An 8,448-nucleotide genomic window follows, 5' to 3' on the forward strand; every position below is an offset into this window, starting at 1 on the left:
CTTAATAATAAAATTATCTTTTTCAAAGTTTAAAACCTCATTTAATTTTATGTCTTATAGGGTTTATACAGAGTGTAATATTGTATAACTGTATTAATTCAACTGTAAACCTAAAAATTTACAGCCAATTTTGAAAGAGAAGCATCTTAGCTCTGAAAATTGTTATTGAATATGTCAATGCTGTTATAACGAAATGCCTCTTCTAATTATATGGTTATTAAATAAATAATTAAAAAACAATTATATATCAGATTAATATATAAATATGTACCTAAAGTGTTATGGTGAATATATATTTATAACATATAAATAATACATAATTTATGAGTTATATAACATATAACATTGTTTATATTTTCTTATATACTCTCTAAAACTGTTACCATGCTACAGTGACAGGCCAGGCAAGGTAGCTAGCTGCACAGTGTCAGTGGGGCCCATATGCTGTCACTGCTTGGCCCTATTGCTCAGTTGACACTGCATACTGCTAACTGAAGTTATAACAAGAATGCTTCAATTGCCTTAAGTGTCACCATTCAGTGACAATTCAAAACAGTACTACAGGACTTCAAGACACAGATTAACCCCAACTCAGTAATAATAGGTGACTTCAATACCCCATTCTCTTCAAAAAACAGGTCAGTTGGGCAAAGAACAAACAGAAACATCTAAATTAAATTAGGTCATATATAAAATGGATCTAACAGATATCAAAATTCTTATTACCTGTGCATACTCATTATGACAAAGAGAGGGAACTGGGTTTTGCATATTGTTCTATTAAGGACTAGTGGAATGTGGGTTATTTTGTTAAGTAGAAATCAAAGCATTGTTTTATCATGTCACCATGCCATCTCTTGAATGAAAGAACACAATGTGTGCTGACATTATCTGACAAAGAATTCATCACAGAATACCCAAGTAGTGGGAAAGTAATGGCTAGAAAAAAAAAGGAAAACCAAAACTTTCTCCACAAAAAAAATGTCTTCACAAAGATTAGCAGTGAAAACAAAGCTGCAACAGAACTGATTCTCGGAAGGGCTCATGTGTTAGCCTGATGATCAAGACGGCTTCCAGTGACGAGGTAATGAGGTTTCACTGCTGCAGCTGAAATAAACTTAAGATTATTGGATTTCTGGCAAGAACTGTTATTGTTCCAAGAGCTGGAGAGGCCAGGAACAGCATCAGCAGCATCACCCTAAAAAGGAAAAGAAAAATCGTCCGGCATGGTGGCGCACGCCTTTAATCCCAGCCCTCTGGAGGCAGAGGTAGGCGGATCTCTGTGAGATGGAGGCCAGCCTGGTCCACATAGTAACTTCCAGGTGGGTTAGGACTAGGGAGACCTTGTCTGAAAACAAACAACAAAAATAAAAAACACCAAAAGTAAAGAATCAACAGATATTATAATATTGCGTAACTGTTCAAAGAGGCAAAGAGAAACTTAAAACAATGCGGCATTGGCCAGTACAAACAGTTGACATGGGGTAATTACAGGTGGTAATATTTTTACAGGTGTTAAGAAAGCACTAATTCTGTATAATCTGAAATAGAATCTACTAAAATGTGTGTGTAGAAACAGATATCTGCAAAAGGATTGCATCTATGTGGGTGTATTTTGCAAGGACAATAGCTACCATCAATTATGCCATCAGCAAACTTCCTTTATTCTCACAGACTTAGCCATTGTCAATTTCCTGAGTGCTTATGATATATAAAATCTGAACACACTGATTTACTCAGTCATATAATAGTTTGATGATTTAGTAATGGTAAGATTTTATTGACTTTTTTGAGCTCAGGATCAAGATTGAAAGTTTTTTCAAAAAAGATTTAAAAAAAGATTTATTTCATGTGTATGTATGTATGTATGTATGTATGTCTGAGTGCATGTGTGTGCACCAAGTTCATGCAGGTGCCCAGGGAGACCAGAAAAAGGGGTTGGATTCCCTGGACCTGCAGAGCTGTGATGTGGGTGCTGGGAACTGAATCTGGGTCCTCTGCAAGAGCAGCAAATACTCTTAACCACTGAGCTGTCCCTCCAGCCCAAAGACTGAAAATTTCTAAGCAGAAAGAATCACCATTTTTGAACACTGGATGGCTTTGGAAATTAACTTTGCTATCGACTTGCTAATGTTTCTTAGAGAATTCAAGCCAACATTATAAGGCAAGATGACATTTATATGTGAAAAATTATTTTGCTATAAAATAATTTTGATGATGACCAAGTGAATCAGCATGTCAGGTTGCTTTATATTCTTCCCAGCTGCCATGAATTAAAACAAGAAACGAAATCATCATTCCCCTACAAATTTGTAGCAGATATAATTTCTGAATTGCAAGTTAGATTCTTGCAGCACTTTTAAAGTCTCAATGTATGCGTAAAGGAAACATCTACATTCAAGACCCATTCACTGCATAATTGAGGAGATCCTACCTATCCTTCTATTAGAAGCGATTAATTTTCACTCTAAATGACAAACCTTAAAGCAAGAGCCTCATTCTAACAAGTGCTTTCCAAACAATGAAAATGCCCCATTAAAATCATATGCTCATGGAAAGATACTGGTACCGGGCATTATCAACTGCATTAAAAGACATTTGTAAAGATTAAAATATGTAAAATCTAAGTACAAATCAGCATTAACAATGAATAGTTGCAATTAACTTTGGTGATAGAGAAAACTAACTTTGAAGTTCAATAGTTTATTTTATTATGAATTTCATCAAGAAAAATATTTTCTCTCTTGTTACATAAGTAACAACATGTAATTGTGTCTTTAAATAATCTGGAGAGATGGCGCAGCAGTTTAGAGCCCTTGCAGAAGACCTGAGTTTAGTTCCCAGCACCCATGTTGGGTGTCTCACAATCACCTGTAACACCAGTTCCAGAGGGTCTGATGCTGTATTCTAGCCTCTGAAGGCACACATACATGCAGAAACATTAAAAAATAAGGTGAAATCTGTAAAAATAGTATTAAAAGGACAAATAAAATCCCTCATCAATTAGATGGAGAAAATATAAATGAATCCCTCCAGAATTCTAGCTTAGTGTGTGAGCCAAGGTAAAAAACTTGCATTCCAATATATTGAATTCCACAATGCATCTCAAACTGTCAATGAAATATTCCTTCTGATATTTTAAAAAGCATGCTTAGGACATATAATGTTCACAGTCTTAAAATGTAGGTTCCCAGATGCCTGTTATAAGCCATGTATTCAGCTTAGAAAGAAAGAAGGAATTTGCCCATGTATAAAACATCCCTATTCTTCTCATAGATCTTATTAAAGACAACAGAATAAACTCATATGATCACTCAAGTGGAAGAACTTCACCTTCAAATTCCTTCAGAACTGTCTCTGTCAGATCATTCCCCTTGGAGCACTCCGGTTGATCCACTACTCAAAGTGGGAGTTGTATCATTCTATGCATCTATGATGTATCCTCCAGTGCTTCTAGAACATGCCTTCAGGATAATGCCCAAGCTTCCATCAGGGACCCTATTTCAGTCTTTCTTGCCAACCCCATTCCTTTTCCACAACCCCAACCTTTACACTACTTGACACCTGTGCATACCTCCCCTGGTTCACTATGAGTTAGACTTTAAGATACAGCTCTGGGCACCCAGCAGCCCTATTTCAGCAGCAAGGGAGAAGGTCCCTTGCCCTGACCCTTTCTTGGAAGCTATGATGATGCTGCCTTATGTAGAACCAGCATCCAGCTTTACTTTTCTATTCTTGAAGGCTCAACACAGTAGGCACTCAATAAATACTGGTTACATTCACTTAGGAAGTGCAGAAGCCGCCTTCTTTTGTAATTTAAATTTTTCATTTTTGTGACTATCATACCCATTGGGTATTGTCTGCATTATTTCCATCCCTCTAGTCCCCCTCCAACTCCTCCCATGTCCCCCCACTTTCTCTCAATTTCTTGTCTTCTTTATTTTTACATATTATATATATATACATGTATATATGTATATAATGCATTGAGTCAACTCAGTGCTCGAGTGTATCTGTGTTTAGGGCTGCATGTTTGGGACTGGATAACCTCTCAATGAGCCGGTCCCTGGAAAAGACTGATTCCCCCTGCCTCAGCATCCATTGATTGCTTGTAGCTCTTCATCTTGAGGTGGGACCCTGTGCAGTTCCCTCCGTCCACCTTGGCAGGTCAGCTTTTGTCATTATGCAGATCTCATTAGGCCACACTGTGGAGAGTTCATTGGTGCAGCTTCCTATCATGTCTAGACTACTTTAAGTAGAAGCAGGGGTCCGGTCCCTCTAGCTCTTACGTTCTTTCTGTTCCCTCTTCTATGATGTTCCCTGAGCCTTAGGTGGAGAAGTATAATTGTAGATCTGTCACTTAGGGTTGGGGCACCTCACAGACATCACTTATTTTGTGTTTGACCAGCTGTGGAATGTCAAAGCTTCTTTTTGAAATAGACACATACTTTTAGTGCACAATGATCAGCTACTTTTACTGCTACTTGAACTGAGTAGTTTTATAGATTCCTCAATCTACCCTACCTACTCAATTTCCAATGACCCTAACTCATCTATGATTCTGCTCTCTTCTCCCCTCCCCATCCAGTTAGATGTGTAATCTCACCAACTGCGTACTTCTCTATTACTAGGGCCAGGGTACCTCAACATTAAAACACTGTCTCCCTGAGCAGACCCTGTCTGATAAAAAAAAAAAAAAAACAGTTCTCTCAAATGCCTCTGGGTGGACAGCTCCTTTGACTACAGCTGTATCTTAGTATACCTAATAACCTCTCTATGCCTTTTCCTGTCTTGGTGAATTCTTTCTCAGCCCAGCTCAACAGCCTGACTCTACCTTCCTGCACATTGCTTCTTAGCCTGTTATTTATTATTCCTTTGTGACCTCATGTATGCCCACAGTTTCAATAGCCACTAATGTGTTGACTCAGATCTTAATTCTCTGACCTCTCTTTGGAGCTTCAAAGCTTATTGCATGTATGCATACTTGATGAAGTTAGATGCCTTAGAAACCCTGCATTGAGTATGTCCAGGTCATTCTTCCCATGCCAGGGGGTCCCAACATCAACCTTAGGCCTGATGACTTGCTAGAAGGGCTCTTTGAGACTCAGTTTTGTGCTCCTGGTGATGATTTATTACAGCAAAACAATATGGAGTAGAATTGGCAAAGGGAAAGCCCAGGGCCAGGGTCCAGGGGAAAAGCAAGGCACCAGCCTCTGGGTGTCCTGGCGCAGCTCAAGAATGTACCACCACACATCAGAAGTGCGGCTACAGAAATTCACCCAGCCCTTGGTACTTGGAGGTTTTATTGGAGGTCAGTCAGGCAGATGTGCAGAGCCTGCTCATGTGACTGGCATCAGCTACTCAGGTTCCAGCCCCCACCCCTGACACAGTATGTATTCTCTACATATGACATCATTAGGAGAAACTTACCTGTCTGTGGATCAGCACCATCCAGTGCCTGAGGCATACAGGTATTCTTAGGTGGAATAGGCCAGGGCTATTTTTCAGGAGCCAATGGAACAGTCCAGGAAATAGATCTTCCTTGGGAGTATTGTGCAACTCAGGTCTGCTGAGTTAACTACTTCCAGCACAACTCCCAAAGCTGTTCTCTTAAAACTGCGCTCTGTCACCTCCTGAGCTGGGAACAAGCCTGGGTTGTTCCACTGAACTCAGCAGCCAATCAAATTCCACCAAAGTCCACCCTCCTCTCAGTCTCTGCACTTGGTCTCTGCTTTCCTTCTAGCAATTCAGTATACTCCTTTCTTCTAGAAGCTAGATTCATGACCATTATGATGGAGGTATACATGACGAAGGCATCTGTGGTAAATGTCCTCATAGAGGAATGTTCATGGTACTGTGACAGAGGGAGACAGTCTTCCGTGTCATATTTATGGCTGAATTATTCAATAGCATTGCCAAGCCTTCAGGATAAATTCAGAATCCCTTGTTTCCATAAGCTGCTAACCTAGTCGTTGCTTACCCTCACACTGGTCTCCAGCTTCCTTTACTCTGGCCATTTGTAGTTTCCCTGAAGGTCATGTGGCTCTTCCTCTGATGGAGAATGTTCTGTTCTGTCCAATGTTTGCTCTTCAATATTTAGCCGAGGCATTCTCTCTGCGCCTCACTCCCAGGCCAAGATTCTGCTCTCCCTTCTCTGCTCTCAGAGCTCGGACACCTTTGCGGAGCCTGGATCCAGCTGTGCTGAGTTGTCTATGTGCTGATCCTTAGCAGCCTGCAAGTGACTTTCAAAGTTACACTCACAGCACCCAGTGTAGCCATTAGAGCTGGTATTCGACAAAATTGCTGAATGAAAGAAAGTTAAATTCTGAGGGCAGAGAGTGATTAGCTGCCAGCAAGATCCAGGGAAAGCTTTTTGGAGGTAAGAACCCTTAAGTTGATGTTAAAGGATGTTGTGCAGCCATTTCTTCTGCACTGAAACATTACTTCCTGCAGGGAGGCTCATAAGGCCCAGGGGGCTGGTTTCTAGATTCACAGGCCCCTCCTCAAGGTTATAAGTAGTAACAGTTGGTGGGGGAAGAAGACTCTCCAGCCAGCTAAACTGCCTTGTAAATTGTGCCTGGGCACAGCCTTCCCAAGTCGCCACCCATGTCGGGGTGGGCTTGTGATGAACCTGCCTTTTGTAAGTGATCCCACAAACTCACTGGTTCACTAAAATAGACTTAAGTGGGATTATTTCTTTGATCTGGGTCAGTTTCTTTCCCTCTTCACCTGGGAAATAGGTGAATAGGTGCGGAGTTAGAAGTAAAAGAAATTGCTTATAAAGGCTTAGTTAGGATGGTACCCAGCACAGCTAGAGCTCAATGCAGCATTTTAGGCAGACATGTGACAGTCTCTGTCCCCAAATAGCAGCTTGGGTTACAGATGTGGTGAATGAGGAAAGTTGGCATGGGATTTTGGAGATGACCAGTAGCTGGAATGGGGAGACAAAGGGATGCTCAATTGCATGAGCTTTATTACCACATATTATTCCTAAAACTGCATTATGAAAAAGTATGCAGTAAAACCAGAGGGCATATGAGGAAAAGAGGTAGAAGCACAATACTAAAAATTTTAGCCATTATGGTAAAGGGATTCTAATAAAACGGCTACTTCATCCATTCCATGGTTAAGGAATGCACGTGAACTGCAATATACTTCATCCTATGACTGGACGTTGCAGCAGTCGGAGCAAGTTCCAAATGGTGTTGTGGTGGAGGGGTGCCTGAGATCTGAGGGGAAAGTGGTACTACCAGATACATGTGGGGTGCTTTAAACAGAATACACTGAGGTAGTGGGAAAAGATCTGATGTTCTGTGTGTTCTTCAGCTTGGTTAAGATGTAGAGTTTTCTGCACTTACCCAGTGTTCTTAGAGTCACATAGAAACAAAGACAACTATTATATTATGCTTAAATTATTCCCTAATATGTCAATTGCACCGGGACAAATTTCTGGTGTCTTTTTGTTGCTTTTGTAATGCATTGCATTTATAAAACAAGTGTTACAGGAAAACTGACTATGTCTTAGATTACAACTTGCTTCTTTCCTGAAAGAACTGTATCTGAGGCATGAATCAAAGGAACTAGTTCTTGGTAGAGTTGGATGGGGGTGAGACGACGATTAGGACTCAATGAAAAATCAAATTAGAGTTCTGGTTACTTGAAAACACTGCACCATACATAGGGTACCCATACAGTTCAATCACGAGTAGCTTCCCTCACTATGAACATCTTTCAGTTTGGACAATGTATAGTCATCAGAGCTATTAAGCATTCTGGGGGTCTAGAGGAACAGATTCATGAGTCAGTAAGAATGTGTTTGTCCACATCCTGGGTCACAACAGAAGTCACTGTGTTTGGGGTCCATTCTGCTTTACGGTCCTCACTGCTAAGGGCAGAGTTCACTTTTGAGATTAACCATGGTCTGTGCCTTAGATTATCAAATAGTTTAACCTGGAAGCATTTATGAGTTGTTCCTTGCATTAAGAGCTGTGCTCTTAAAAATGAGCAACAGTGCTGTGGAAATAAAAGAATGAATTTTCATATTCCAGTTAAAAATTTCCATGTTTTGAGATTATGATTCTACATGAAAAAGGGGAATCTCAAGAGACAAAACTAAACTGCTTTAGGTGCCAAGCCACATCATCATCAGCTGAGAAAGAGTAGACCTACACCCCCACATCTACTAGATAATTCAGGTAAGATATATTGAGACTTGGTGATTGAATTAATCAGAGTCAGTTAATTTTTAAATAGGTCACTTTAGAGAAATTAGTGAATTGCACACATGTCAACTATTGTAAGAAATTGATCACAAACTGTAAAATGAATAAAAGATTATTTTTCCCTTAAAACACATTTAATATTAAAGCAGCTTGTTTTAGAACAACCTGCCAAGGCAATGTGTGGCTAGATGGTGGGCTTCTGTTTTTCTGCGAGTCATTTCCAATG

Source organism: Nannospalax galili, unplaced genomic scaffold, assembly GCF_000622305.1.
Source record: "Nannospalax galili isolate Female #2095 unplaced genomic scaffold, S.galili_v1.0 scaffold9, whole genome shotgun sequence".
Lineage (NCBI taxonomy): Eukaryota > Metazoa > Chordata > Mammalia > Rodentia > Spalacidae > Nannospalax > Nannospalax galili.